Source organism: Pteronotus mesoamericanus, unplaced genomic scaffold, assembly GCF_021234165.1.
Source record: "Pteronotus mesoamericanus isolate MK-2021 breed Mesoamerican mustached bat unplaced genomic scaffold, CSHL_Meso_final contig_166, whole genome shotgun sequence".
Taxonomy (NCBI): Eukaryota; Metazoa; Chordata; class Mammalia; order Chiroptera; family Mormoopidae; genus Pteronotus; species Pteronotus mesoamericanus.
In genome coordinates, this window is record NW_026555066.1 from 555,365 (window position 1) to 571,408 (window position 16,044).

At 39.7% G+C, this 16,044-nt stretch overlaps 1 protein-coding gene across 10 annotated transcripts in view; it reads right to left on the bottom strand.

Annotated features, from left to right (window-relative positions):
• The window catches only part of HUWE1 (HECT, UBA and WWE domain containing E3 ubiquitin protein ligase 1), a 160,934-nt gene extending 145,623 nt beyond the window's left edge, over positions 1-15,311 (bottom strand). For 5 of the 10 annotated variants that reach the window (XM_054565720.1, XM_054565719.1, XM_054565721.1 and 2 more), the window contains exons 1-2: positions 12,509-12,780; positions 9,104-9,239 (exon numbers count right to left, since the gene is read on the bottom strand). The gene's annotated coding sequence lies outside the window, so the exon portion shown is untranslated. Of the gene's footprint in view, positions 1-9,103; positions 9,240-12,334; positions 12,474-12,508; positions 12,782-14,887; positions 14,995-15,198 lie in introns of those variants that run through there. The other 5 variants (XM_054565723.1, XM_054565725.1, XM_054565724.1 and 2 more) reach the window with 3 other exon arrangements.
• Positions 15,312-16,044: the final 733 nt, after the last annotated feature.

The window sequence follows — 16,044 nt, forward strand, 5'->3', positions numbered from 1 at the left end:
AATGAAAAAACTAGGACTTAAAGGTCTGAACACAGGGAATTAGTTAACAAATTATAAATCATGCACACAATAGAATATAATGCAGCAACTAAAAACACTATAGAAGTATACATTATGACAGAGAACAGGGGTCAATATATTAAGCGGGAACAGCAAACTTAAAAATACCATTTCTATATTAGCTCAGAGAAACAGCTAAAAAAAGGGCAATTTGGGGGGAAATGAGAAAGTTTGAATATGGACTGGATATTAGATATTAAGAAAAAGAATAAATTCCCTAGGTGTGATACTACTATTGTGGTTTTATAGGTGCTTATTCTTAAAACATGCATGCTGAAGGATTTAAGGATGAAGTTTCTTTATATACTTCCAGAAAAGTTAAATACACATATAAATCAAATATAGTGAATTCTTGACAGTTGTTGCATATAGCTGATACACCAAATGTTCCTGTGCTATTCTTTCAGCATTCTTGTTTGAAAATTTCCATAATATATTGGGCCCCGGCTGGTGTTGCTCAGTAGATTGAGTGCCGGCCTGCGAACCAAAGGGTCACCAGCTTGATTCCCAGTTTAGGGCATGTGCCTGGGTTGTGGCCAGGTCCCCAGTAGGGGGCATGTGAGAGGCAACCACACATGGATATTTCTCTCTTTCTCCTTCTCTTCCCTCTCTCTAAAAATAAATAGAATCTTTATAAATAAAAGTTGCTAAGTGAAATAAGCCAGGCGGTGAAAGACAAATGATCTCACCTATAAGAACTTAATCAACAAAATAAACAAGCAAGCAAACTAGAACAAGAAACATTGAAATAAAGAACAAACTGACAGTAACCAGAGGGGAGGGGTCATCCAGGAACATGTATAAAGGACACATGGACAAAGCCAAAGGAAGGTAGGATGAAGGGCAGGAGGTGGGAGGAAGTGGTGAGGGGAAAGTGGATACAACTATACTTGAACAACAATTAAAAAAAAAAAGAATATGAATGATGAAGAAAGCAAAAAAAAGTTGGAAGGTAATGAATTACATTAAAAATTATTTTGAAAAATGTTTATGCTACACAGGTATAAAGCTTTGGAAGAACATACTGTATACCAAATGTTAATAATATTTATCTTTGAATGATGATAATTTCAGATTTCTGTAATTACCTGTATTTTTCAATAAGCAATGTATACTTCTATAATCATGAAAAACATTACAAAACAAAGTCAAGAAAGTGTTTTCAAACAAGACTTAAAATGGAATGAACAAATGATTAAAGTCTCATTCCCAAAGCATTCTTATTAAATGATTTTACAAACTCTAAAGTAGTATGCAAATTTAATATTACACAAGAGATAACAGATTGTTGTGTGGACATCACATAGTTTTTGAATTTCTACTTACATGAGTATTTTATACCATTCTCACGGTATAAAAATCCAAGCAATTCACGGTAATGATTGCAGAGAGGAAGGGAACACTGGGTTAAAGTATTACTAAAATGTACTTCCCCTTTACCTCTATTACCCCCTCCCTAAAAGACTTGAGGCAAAAATTAGTGTTAAAAAAAATCATCAATTCGGGGAGGGGATAGGAAAAAGGTTTTTATTTCATTATTCTCTGTACTCTTCAGTGTATTTTAAATTTCTCAAACAGAAATGTAAACATTGCAGAACAACCTCAATTTCCTCTTGACCACTTCTCCCCCCAAAATATATATGTACCTGTTAAAAAAAAAAACCGACAGAAATAGCATCATATAAGCTATACTATCTTGTAACTTGCCAAAATTATCTCCAAAATAGCAGTATTAATTTATATCACTTGTGGTCATTATTTAAGACCAGATTCTTCCCTATATTTCTGCCAGGACTTGATATTTCCTTTTTTTTTTTTTTGCCACTCTATGGTTAAAAGAGATCTCATTTTAATTTACATTTCCAAAGTTTAGTCTGAGTACCTTGTCATTAGACATTTTTAGTTCCTATTCTGGGAAAAGCACTTCCAAAGTTTTCTAAATGTTACTCTTATCATTAAGATGAGAACACATAAACCAAAATGTTAATTGTGACTGAATATGCCATAGGAGTGGGAATCTTTTCCCTAAATAAAAACACATTTTCTAGGTTCTTCCCAACCTAATTCAGTAACAGAAACTAAAAAATGATGATAAAGTAGGCAAAAATAATCCTTTTAGATTAAGAGGTGTAAGTTTCAGGGTACTCTACTACTGGAGTACATAACACACTTCAGGAGTTCATAAAATCTAGCTCAAAGAAGTTAACACATCTAAAGTACAAATCTTGTGAGGAACTGAAACAATGGTTGAGACATTTGGGATACAGCTAGCTAGTTTCAGTTGTACAGCATTTTTGTGTCCGTGATGTATTTTTCATCTGCTGTAACTTTGTTCACTCCTCCTGTTACTGTACTGATTAATCCCTTTGAGTGTGGTTTACGAGTCTCCCTCCCATAGTAGGCCACGCTGCCCTCCATTCTGCACTTGCTTATCTTTGTATTCCCAGTATCTGGCAGTACTGAGTATGTCCTCAAATACTTATTGAGTGAATAAGTTATCATCATCTCCATTTAAAGGATGAGGAAACAAGCCCAGTGATGAAGTAATTTGCCACAAGTAACAGCACTATTAAGTATTTATTTTACATAAATTACAATGGCTTTATCTTTGTAGGGCACTCTACAATTTAAACATTTAAAAATACATCATTTTACTTTAATACTCACAACACCCTATGAAGTAGGCTTTTTGATTACCATTTTATAGATGAGAATGCAAATTCAATGATAAGCCCTAGGCTCACTCAAATCCTAGTTTGTATGAAGTACAGCTGTCTCTTTAAATACTTGACAGATCAGCCCTGGCTGGTGTGGCTCAGTGGATTGAGCGCTGGCCTGCAAATCAAAGAGTCCTGGTTTGATTCCCATGCCTGGGTTACAGGCCAGGTCCCTAGTGGGGGGCACACAAGAGGCAAGCACACATTGATATTTCTCTTTCTCCCTCTCTTCCCCTGTCTAAAAATAAATACATATATATTTTTTTAAAAACTTGATAACTGGGTTTAGGAGCTTCTATCTTTATGTAGCATACATCTGGGCAGATGGTAGAGGGGAACAGAGAAGGCGGAAGGAAGACAGTTAAAGCAACAGGACAGAAGCTACAGAGCAGGTATAGGTGCATCTAAAGACCATAAACTGAATTGTAGTGTCAACCACATGTACCACTTTGAAATCTAATCTTGGCCCAAAGGTTTTTCTTGTTATTACCCTGTATTCACAGAAGACAATTGCAGGCTTTCTCACATATCAGTAGTCTCAAAGGCCAGGGAGGGATATAGAGCTAAGGAGAACTTTGAGAAACAATAGGTTACATTATGCTTGGACAAAGCAGAGGAAGAAATGATAACACAAAGGAAAAGGTTAAGGAACTTTAAACATGATCTCACTTAGTCCTTAATTGGACTGTGAGTTTCTCAAGGGCAGAGACCAACTCTTTCATTTTATGTTCTTAGCTCTCATAGTACTTAGAAACACTCAGTAACTACTTGTTGAATGAATAAAGAGAGGTACGATGCGAGATGGAAAAAGACAGTAACAAATGGTTTCCAACTTATTAAGCATTTACTATGTGTCTTATTGCTATACAGTTTAGATAATATGTATTAAAAGGAATAATATTTACCTCTTTTCTAGCCTTCTATATATGATGCCAAAAAAGTATGTTAATAGTGGTGATACAAATGACTACTAGGAAGATTCATTATGGGTTACTAAGGTTACAACAGAACCTTGAACAGAACAAACTTGAACAATGGGGGTGGGGCTGTGTAGCTGGAAGGAAATCAGGGCAACCAATGTAGTGCACATCACCACAGAACTGGGTAAGACCCTTCATAGGGTATGAATGTGACTCCCAAGGCCTGACAGACAAAGTGAAAAAAACTACTCTGATGGAACATTCAGTTATCACTGGCCAGGGTCTTAACTCCCAAATGACCAAAGAACAAACCCCATTCCTTCCCACCATTGATAACCCCAACTCAGACCTGAAGGGTCCAGACACGCTTTGCTAACTGGCCATCACTTCACCACCATAATTGCCCATCTCTGAGCTGTTGGAGGCATTAAGGAAAATGGTGTGTTAAAGAAATTACCACTACTAATTACCTACAGTGTACTAACACCTTAAATTTTCTCATTTAATCCCAATAACCCCAATGAATAAGGTATTTTCCCCACAAGAGGAAACTGATAGGTTAGGTTACTTGCCTAAAGTGATAAACTACTAAGTGACCAGAAAAATTTTAAAGTCAAGCATTTTCTTGCCCTTCTTTTATAAATTATATCACTGAGTAACCTTATAATATTATTCCAGCTAATAAAATAAAATGATGGAGTTAGAATGTCACCATTTTGACACTTTCAATGAATTAACAGACCTAAGCTTTGGACAACAATGGCTGTTAACATCCAAAAAATATTCACAACATCATTAAAACCTGATGAATATTATGAATGAACAAAGCATTGCTAATATTCTTGCCAAAGGGAATGAACCTAAATTTATAAAGCCTCTGGGTCCAGCTGTTGATCTGCAGAAAATACAGATGACAGATGAACATGTTGAACTGTACTGAGTATACAATCAGAAAAATTCAGTCTTTGGCAAACTACAGGTCAAATTGCCTGAGTTCTTTAACAGATATAATATAGGGAAAAGAAAAGCAAAAGAAAGGAAGCTACAGATATTTAAAAGACAAATAAAATTTTAAAAGATGGACAAAATATACCAGACTATACAGGGATGCACACTTGGATAATAAAACCATAAGACTGCAAAACAGTGATTACTATAAAGTCAGAATAGCAGATACTTTCCAAAGGAGGGAGGATGCTGTGATTGGGATGGGCACATGGAAGGACTTCTAGGGTGACAAGCAGAGTTTTATTTCTTGATTTGGGTAGCAGCTACAAAAATGTTCACCTTAAAATAATTTATTAAATTATAAATTTGTCTCAAGGTGGTTTTCCATATTTGTATTCTATTTTTTTGCAATAAAAGAAAAGCATTTTAATCACTTGAAAGCTGCTTACATGCAGCATGATTCCATTTGTATGAAATGCCCGGAATAGACGAATCTACAGAGACATAAAGTAGATTAGTGGTTGCCAAGCACTGCAGGTTGGGAGAGAGAAGGGAAGTGACTACTAATGGGTACTGAGTTTCTTTTGACGGGTGATGAAAGTGTTCTAAACTTGATGTGGTAATGGTTGTACAACTGGGAACAACTAAAATCCAATGTATACTTTAAATGGCTACATTGTGCGGTACTTGAATTGTATCTCAAGAAAGCTGTTGAAAAGTCTTAAGACACCCCAGTTAAGCCAAGACACACTTTTAAAATACAGACAGGAGTGGAACTTGAGAATCTGAATTTCTGACAAATTCCCAGGTGATACTGCTGATACTGATCTGGGTGCCATTTTTTTTGAAAACCACTTTAACAAAAGATTTCAAAACTGCTTGTAGATGCAGGTAGTACTAAATAGCACTAAACAGTCAAGTATTTTTACTCAGGGACTGAGAAAGTAGTCCAGAAAAAAAAAAAACAGTTAACACTCTGCCATACATTGTTCTAGTCTGGTGGTTCCTCTGATCACCAACAACAGTATCTCCTGGGAAATTGTTGGAAGTGTAAATTCTCAGCCCCTGCCCCCTCACCCAACTTACAGAATCAGAAAATATGGGGATGGAGTTCAGTAATCTGTGTTTTAGCAAGCCCTCTAGGTGACTGTGATACCTAAAGTTTTAGAACCACTGTTCTAAGCATTTTATATGCATTAACTCAGGTATACTTTTTGAAAACCCTATGAGGTAGGCTAGGTTTACCATTTTACAGGTTAAGAATTGTGGCACAGAGGTCAAATAATTCACACAAGATGACATAGGTGGTAAAAAATAGAGTCAGAATTTGAATCCAGGGATTCTGGCTACAGTGTTCATCATCACTATGCTAAAAGGTACTTCCACCTATAAAAACTCAACAGGCAGAATAATAAAGAATTAATAGTGGAAGTAAAAAATGAAAAAGCAAAGAACAGGAGAAATATGCCTCACTATAAAGACAGGCAAGTAAGAAAATAATCGCAGCAAATAATAAAAGCATTAAAGCAATCTTCCAAAAGTGTTCCAAAATATAAGCAACCACCAAGTACAATACACCCAAGTATTACCAGAGCAATCATCTCTAGTATCTAATTATAAAGACTTTAAACCTGGGTTATGCTAAAGATGGTACATAAATTCATGGCAGCGAGTTCACACTTATAAATCTTTAAAATCTAAATGATTATACTAAAAGATCATTCAATCATTTGCATCTCCCCACTCCTAGTCCCTTTCAGTTACTACTTAAAGATTATCAAAAGGAAAAATCATTTTTCTCAACACCTAAGATTACAGTCAGAATCTCAAGGTTGAAAAAGAATTTTCACATTCATCTAGTCCAACCAGCAATCCAGACTGGATCAATCTATAATCCAATCTCCGTTTAATGATACATTCATGAGAGGCTAAAACAAATTTCAACTTTCTGTAAAATCACATTCTGGGATCAATCCATGTCACTACTATTCTTTTAAAAACCAAATGGTTAAAAACATTTTTAGGGAACTAAAAGTTTAAAATGCTCAGGTTAACAGCCCAAACAAAACCTAAAGTTGCTTTACCCATAGAGAGCCACTCCTTCACTATCTGAAAGCACTGCTATAACCAGAAGACCAAGCTGGTTAACAAGTACATCAAGTTTTAGCAACTCAACCACTATGACACATCAAATGAGAGGGCTTCCAAAGAATTATCCCTGACACTAACATATAAACATCTGGTAACTAGTTATTGAGAAAACGAGTTAGAGAACAATACGGCAAAACTCTCTGAACCCAAGTGCTTATGACTATGACCCTTCCAGGTGGTGAGATCACTGTAGCCTAATATGGTTACATCTGCACATTAGATTGTAACATCTTAATCTCACTGCAGGAAAAGTAACATGGAATGTAAAGAGCACATATTTTCAGAGCAACCAAGTTTGGCATTTCAATAATATTTTGAACCCATGGTTTAAAAGACACAAAAAAAGAAAAAAACCCAACAGCATTTCCATTGTAAACCTGTAGCTGTTAAAAACTCTGGAAATAATTCAATAATAAAATGCCCACTATGTGCAAAACTCTTCCCCCCAAATCTACAGTTATCCTACTTTCACAAACTCCAGATTAGAAGTGACCTGTTCAAACTTCCTAACTACAGAAAACTCAGAACAGGGGTAAATATCTCATCACCATACCCAATGTGCTTGAAATTTTTTTTTAAATGAATGGATTTCACTGCATTTCCCAAGAAATCACTTCTTTAATACTTACTCTATTTTCAACTAGTGATCTGATTTTTCCACTAATGAACAAAGAACTGAAAAGTCTGAACTTCATTATCCACAGCAATGAATTCACAATAATATTCCACCTAGTAACTCCAAAACTTTTATTCATGACCTCTACACCCTCTCTACCCCTCCAACTTGGAATTACCCTCATTATATAGGTAGGCATAAATGGCCTTGCTCTGCCTCATTTGTGCTTAAGTTAAAATCTGGCTGGAGTCTGTGTCCAGCTTTCATTCTCCGGTTTTGACTGTAGAAAAGACACTAGATCCCACAATGGCTAATGCTACACAAGGAAAGAAATGAACAGTTTAAAGGACTTTATGCTGGGTGCAGGGACATCATTTCCAGAAGAAATAAAATTAAAAACAACAGGAAAACTACAGTTGTGTAGAACAGCTGAAAATAAGGATATAAGTGGAAGCTCTCAAAAACTCTTTAGTTTCGCCATTTCAAAAAGTGTATCACAGCCAGAGGAACTCATCACTAAATCTCATTAGCTAAGAAGTTATGGGTCAAAGTAGCTGAGATACCAACATCAAAAGAATAAAAAGCAATATTATGACATAGTATAAAAATAACTAAACCACCTAAGGAAATTGAAACCATAATGAAAAACCCCAAAGGCACAATCAGGTCATTATCTAGGAAACATTAGCTTCTTCCACAAGGAGGCCTACTTTTCATGTGGAGCAGTAAGCAGGGCCAAGACATGGAACTGAAGTCAGGTATCAATTAAATCAGACTCTGCCACAGAAAAAAGAATCCGTGACTAGTTATTTTGGGATAGTGCCTAGGCCAGCAGTATCAACTCCAACTGGGATACAGGAGATTACTGCCATTGTTCCATTATAATGGGGTCCTCCAGGGTCTTTAACTTAGCAAGAATGAGTTAGATACCACTACTGAGATATAATCACCAAATGTGGGGGAAATCTATAGGACAAGTTTTTCAACAAATAAACCAGAAGGAAAAAGCAAAAAAAAAAAAAAAAAGAAAAAAGAAAAAAAAGAAAAAAAAAAGGTGATAACCTGCAGGTTAAAATAGAGTTAAGGGATATATCAATACTTTGTGATAGACTTTTCTTCAGATCCTAACTCAGACTGCAAAATTTGAACACTAGCTTCATATTTGGTATTTTAAAAAACATTAATTTTTTTGAGTTGTGATTTTTTTTAGGTTATATCTAGAGTCCTTATTTTTTAGAGAGATATATATTTGCAAATAAAAATATGACCATAGGGGTTTATTTCAAAATAGTTGGGGGGCAGTGGGTAGAACTATAAATAGAATGGCTACAAGTTGGTAAATGTTAAAAGCTGGTAATAGGTACACGGGGGGATCATTATACCACCCAATTTTGTGTGTGTGTGAAATTTTCCATAGCTCTTTATAACAGAACTAGTTAGACATATCTTGCAATTTTATTTTTTGAATGATGCTTAAGGTGAATTAAAAAATTATGTACAGACAGAATTCATTCGAACAGTTTAATTCAGTAATAAGCTCCACTTAAACGCAAGAACCAACTAGTGCCATTTCAGATCAATGTTAGAAATCAGAGTAACTCAATTACAGAATGGCAATACATACACCCCCAACATCTCCATTTTGGGAATTGAAGTGCAAATACTATCCACAAAGATTTAGAAAAACTAACCTAAAATCACAGCCACTCATACTCATCCTGATGGGAAATACCAACACTGCTCCAACAGTTTTCTGAACCTTCCTGACCAAGTTGTCTGCTGGTTCCTCTGGAGTGCTGACACACTCAGGTCAGACTACTGAAGTACCTACAAAAAAAGGTGGGGGGGGAGATACACAAACATTATTTAGGGTGTAGGAGAGTTAACTATTATTATATCAATGTTCAAACATAATCACAGTTATTATTTCTTAAGCAATCGCCCTCACATAGCAATTTGCATTTTTTAAGACCTGCTTTGAGCACTGAAAAGAATTCAGAAAGAACAGCTAAAACAATTCTTCTAATCTGACAACACCTCCTGAAAACTCTACTCAGTTCTCAACACAAATGAAATTATAGGTGATAGTGATTATTCTATAAACAATTTTTATCCTCACTATAAATTGACACCATGGTAGCATTTATTATTTTTGGTGAAAAATATTTGCACACAAAAAATTTTCACCTTTATACATCAATTTTGGCCACACTGGGAGACCAATTATAAACACTCTAGAAACTCAGGTTGAACTTTGCCACTGAATAAAAGTTTTTAACTAGTAATTCCACTTCTTCCTCTCTTCTGAGAGATCTACCTAGAATAAGTTAAACCTTTTAGGCCACACCTAGACTGTCATTCCCAGAGTTGTTCTAGTTCTCAATGACCAGAGTCAAATTAAGGTTAAGTTCTGATCATTGCTGATCCACTGTAAAGAACACCAAAGCAATATCTCAAAACAAAGTGATCCCCTGACCTTCAATGAAAAAAAAGAGGAAAATTCTATTATCCCCAAAGTACTTAAAATGAAATAAACCTTAAAGCTCCAAACTAGTGTCCACACTAGTTTGTTAATTACTGGATGGTTACCCATTGTAAATTTTTACTCCTAGGTAAACTTTTCACCATCATATTCCTATTTCAAACCCCATCACCCACCAAGATAATTAAAAAACTCACTTTAATATTGGTCTAATCAAAATATAACAATGAAAACTATCTCCATATTAAACCCAGTCACTTGTACTTAGAAATATTAGAAAACATAAAATATCAAAAGAATAACAGAAGGTAGTAAACATATTAAAAAACTGGAAGTAATTCCCTTTGAAGAAGCAGCCTGGTATCTCAAACCACCTTTCTAAACTCTCTCAGAGAGAAATGATCCTGTCCAAGTAAGATCAAACAGCAGATCCCCACACTGATCTGAGGGACCAAAGAAGGTAGGGGAAAAGCACTATGAACACTTGAAAACTAGCTAGCAAAAGTTCCCCTGATCACTATGAAAAGGATGGCACCAAATCTCATCTAGGATGAATGACAGGACAGACTGCCTTTGAAGGAGTAGGGGGGAAGAGACAAGGGATGAGGTACCCCTACTAAAAGACAGAACACCTAGGGGGGTGTATTTGAGAGGAACATTACTGCTGGTGGTTATTCCAGAATAATGATTTTGCACTAACATTCCTTGACTAGGTTAACACAGGTGGGAATCACATCCAAACTTTGGGAACCACTGCAGATAAGAATTTGGCTTATGAAGAGGGGGAAAAAATACAAAAATGATAGGACTGGCATGAAAAATTTACAGTTAAAGAAATAGAATCTCTTATTCTTTCCTAGGTCATAAAACTAACCACATGACACAGATGCATCTCACAATTCAGTCTTACACCAAGGAAAAATAACCACAATTTATTGTGTGCCTACCATAAGCTAGGCACTTTACAAAATGTCTAATTCTAGCAACTACAAGTGCTATATCCCCATTATCCAGATGAAAAAAACCAAGAGTCTGAAAAGTAATTTGCCCATGGTCACAAAGTTATCATGAACCCAAAGCACACAGTATTTCCACCATACTAGGCTGCTTCCCTTTGACTGGGGAATGTTGGTGTCTCCTCAGTCTAGGCAACATCAGGAACAAAACAATGACCATGTAATCTAAAAAAGAAACAAATGATAGGCAACTAATTGCCTATAGTAATGATGACATGAGGAGTACAAAAAAGTAGAACATGGCAATGATTAAGAGGCAGGAGATAACCTATCAAAGCTATTTTATTTTGCATCATGGGGTGGGGGGGAATATAGTGGAGCCTGACAGTAAAGTATCTTTTCTCCAGGGAATTCAGCTCCTGGAAAAAAAAAAAAAGAGTACAGGGAGCAAGGATTAAGAAGTCAATAACATGTAAGAGGTGGTCAGAAGCAAAGGATTTCCACAGACCAAGAGGTCACAGGACCTCAGAACTGGCAGGGAAAAGGGGCGGTCCCCAAGTTTGTGCGGGGGATGGAAGAGGTTTGTAGAGTGCAGAAGGACAAAAATTTGGTTTACCGGAGTATTACCCTCTACAGATTTTTAGTTTGTTTGTGGGGCGGGGGTGCTGTAATGAGGAAGACTAATGGCATCTAGAATGAAGAGGTCACGAAGACTGCAACCATCCAACCACCAACCCATTCACTGTTCCGCCTGAGTGGTTGAACAGCATGCAGAGCTGGAGAAACTGGTGCCCTGTGCTTCGATCAGGGTCATAATGCGTGAAGACCCAAGGAAATGGAAGGCTACTATGGCTCCATCCATAAAGATGGAGTAAATGAAGGGAAAAGGAAAGATTCTATTCAACGCCTGCGTCAAGACAACCAATGGAAGAGAGAAACCAGATGGGATAGGGGCCTTGGGTTAAGCTCTTCCTTATGAGAACTGGGCAAGAGATGATTCGGAAAAGCTTTGCCTCCTTCTCTTAAATATCCACGTAGATGTAGAAGATTCAATGGGACCATACAATTAGGAGAGAAGTGGGAGGAGTACATCAGAAGCAAAAAGCCTGACCCCTTAGTCAAAGACCATGGGAGTCGGGGAAGTACAGTCCACCTTAAGAAAAACTAGGTGATTGATCTGCGCGACCGCAGTGCTGGAGAACGGACGCGAGCCAGCAAGAAGGTACTGGGGGAAGGAACCAGTCGTTGTAGGTTAGTACTCCTCTCCCTCACTGCCTAATCTAACCCCCCACCCCACACCCCACGAACTCCAGGACTCCCACCCTCCACCCTTCCCAACCCGCCCACTGCGGCGGCGACAACGGAGGCGTTGACTGACTGGTGGGGCAAAGGCGGGCCCACACGCGGCTGAGGCCCGGGAAATGGTGTCGGCTCATCCGATTAGAGCCGGGGTAGTCTTGGCCTCAGGTTCGGTTTATCAGTACCTCGGCGTCCCGCCAATCGTCACCTCCATAACGTCGGGTACGTGAGAGGCGTCATAAAAGCGGACAGCCAACACCTTAGTCTCGGGTCCTGGCCGGACAGACATCAGCTTCCGCCGCCATCTTAACAAGCAAGCGGACCGACCCTAGTCACTGCCCCCCCCACCCCCAAGCTACCTCCGCCACCGCCAACGGATCCCACGAGGACGTAACCCCACTCCCGCGAGAACTCATCGGCTAAGACCAGCACGAGCCGAAGACGCTGCCGTTGCCTCCAAGGCTGCTGCAGTCCGTAGCCAAACGGCGGCTGCCTCTGCGCGATCCCGCGAGAACCTCTACCGGACGGGAAAAGCCAGAGCCCAGCCCTTCCCAGACCCCTCCTCCCACCAAAGCCAAATTACGGCTCTGCTTTCACCCTACTCGAAGCGAAAAGCAAATGACGCACAACCCCACGAAGCGTCGAGGGGCGGAGTCAACCTGCCGCCATTGGCTCCCGCATGCGCTGTGACAACTATCGCGATATTACGTTTCGGTCTCTGAGAGACCTTCGAAATCACCGCAGGATGCCGCCCGCGCCTCGCCTTTCGGAAACAGGGGTTCTCGCGAGACCGGGTTCACGCTCCTAAAAAGGAGAGAGGCGGGGCTTCATAAAAATGACTGTGAGTTTTTCGGGGGAAGGGAGGAACCTCCTGTCCTGCAGGGATCTTGCCTACCACGAGGTTTCCGACCCACTGCGGTGCTGGCTGCCAAACCTCGCGATGACACAGCTCAGCGCCAAATCTCGGCCATGTCCTGAAAACTGCCTCCGCCCCCGATCTAAGGTGTCTAGAGCCTAGCGCTTGAGGAAAATTTAAAAAGTCAACCTGTTTATTCTCACGCTTCTGGGCAGAGCTGTACCAATTAGCCAAACTCCATTCTGGAAGAGGAGTAATGGGTCCCCCATTGTTACCTGCCTCCAGGAATCACATATTATCCTGGATTAACACATAAAAGACGTTCAATCTCACAATCAGCACGAAAATGCAAATGAAAACAATGACATAACATTTTTGCCCATTATATCGGGGAAAAAAATTTTTAAGGTTGATAATATCCAGACTCCTTCCCTCGCCGCACTGCAGGCTAACCTGAATCCATCTTAATCTAACCAAAGGGTCACATCGCTAGTTCTAGCTACTAAGCCACTAATTTTAACTCCTGAGGTTTTACCTTGGAATAACTAACAGATCCAATAAAGTGGTGTTCTCCAAACAAAGGAGTCTGCCCTCAAAGGAAAATTGAAGCTTCCTGGGGGTGGGGGGGGCAATGTGCATGCTTGTAGCTTTTAATATGGCAGTTTTCCACGTCTAGGCAACAATGTTTCTCCAATAAATCTTGGGATACAATCTGGCTCTAATTGTGGGCTTTCTATTCTGATATATTGTTCTGTCGATTGTAATTTAAATACTATTACTTTAGAGTACATTTTAATATGTGGTAATATAAATACCCCCATTTTTACTTATATTTTCTTGGTTATTCTTAACCATCTTTTTTTTCCAGATGAACTTTAGAATCATATTAAGTTCCAAAAACTTAGTATATTTATTGACATTGCACCAACTGTATAAAGCATCATAGGAAAATGGACATCGCTACAAAATTGAGCTTTCTTATCCAGAAGCATGTATCCCTTCTCCATGTATGCAAACGTTCTTTTATTATATTCCTCAATAAAGTTTTGTAGTTTACTTCTAGGTATTTTTGTTTTTATTGCTCTTGCAAATAAGGCTTCCTCTAGTATTAAATTTTTAAAATGCTTATTGCTTATAGATAGGAAGTCTATTGATATTTGCCTATTTACTTTTGTAATCCAGCAAATAAAGAATACGTTCAACTTCGGTAGTGATCTGGGAAATGCAAATGAAAACAATGACATACCATCTTTTTGCCCTTTAAATTGGTCAAATTACAAAGATTGATAATAATTTGTGTTGGCACAATTGTGGAAAAATGGGCACTAGCACAACATTGGAGATTGTAAATTAACATAGCCTTTTGGGATGGCAATTTGGACAAATCTATCAAAATGCATATACACTTTGACCCAGCGATTACTCTTCTAAGAATTTCTCCTACAGAAATACTCGTACATGTGCATGAAACATATACAAATCCATTCATTATAGTATTGCTTGTAATAGCCCCCTCCCCCAAAAGGGAAACAAGCTAATGTACATCAATCCGGAAATGGTTAAATAAACTGTAGTACAATCATACAATGCAGCTGTTTGTACATAAGACAAATTGAGATTCCCTGATATAGGAAGATCTACAAGGCATATTAAGTTTTTAAAAAGCAATTTGCCGAAATGAATATGTATTTGAGTGTTATAGTACCATTTAGATCCCAAAACAGACACATACAATGCCTAGTAGTTACCCGCGAAGCCTGCCCTCCCGCCCCTCACCTTCCCCCTCCCCAGAGGCCGCCTTCCTCGAACCCGTGAGAGAAACGCCGAAGGCCCAGCCTGTACTCCCTCTCTAGAGCCACTTGGCCACGGCTAATGCCGGTACCTCGCATCCCCACTGTCGGCCGCTGTCTCGCCGCGATGCCGGCCGCTGAGCCGCTGTCCCGCTGCCCCAGAAGATGCAGCTAGCTCTCCGCTGGCGCCGTCCGAGGCCTGGGGGAGGGGAGAGAAGGCGGGGTGGAGGGAGTACTAGGGCAGGCCGCCGGGCCCCTTCACCAGCCTCTCCTGCAGGCTCCCCAATGCCGCCACCTCCGTGCCTCCGCACAGAGTCCCGTGGGAACAAACCCAACGAGGAGCCCACGATGGCCGCGCGAGCAGAGCCCGCCCCCCAACCCGGTGTGGGGGGAAGACGCTCACCTCGGCGGCAATAGCTCCGCGGGGCCCGCAGGAGCGTGCAGGGTCCGGGGCCCTGCTTCAGCCCCGCTCCCCTCGCTCGCCCTCCGAGGAAAGCCTCCCCCCTCCGGCGCTGCTCACACTCGATCTGAGGCTCCACCCCCGTGTAGAGAAGCCCGCCCCAACCCCTGGGGAGGGCCCTCCCTCCGTGGTGAAGCCGGGTCCCTAACCCCCGACCGCGCCTGAGCTACTCCTAGTCCAGCAAACTCAACCATAAAGGATTGTGGGGTCTCTAAGGAATTGAGATTTGATTCCAAGCACGATGGAAGCCGCTGAAGGGCAACAGGATTTGATTTACGTTTAAAAATTAACAATCTTTCCAAATGCCTTGTGAAGAATGGGGGGCAAGAGGGCAAGCGGGGACACGGTGTGGATGAAGGGCAGGAGACAATTTGGGCGCTGACCACAGTGAGGCAAAGCCTTAGAACACTTACTTCAGGCACATAGTAAGCCCTCAATAAACATTCTTTCTCTTTCTCCTTGGTATTATTTGGGATGGCAATGCGATTGACAAAGACCTGTGAATGCAGAGGAATAAAATTCATCTGGTAGGAGACACCCCTAACTATTAAGTGTGCTTCATCTGTGGTGTACGATGAGATTGCAGGGTGAAAGGAGAGGGGAGCTCTACTTGCAACTCCAGATACTTCAGTAAGGTTTGAATTGTAAACAAAAAGCATGTATTAACTCAATATTTTAAAGTATAAAGACAAAAGCACTATCCAAAGTACTCTTGAGTCACAGAGGAGATACAACTGTTATTTTACCCTTCAGTTCTAGACTCATTGTCCTCCAGAACAATGACTCATG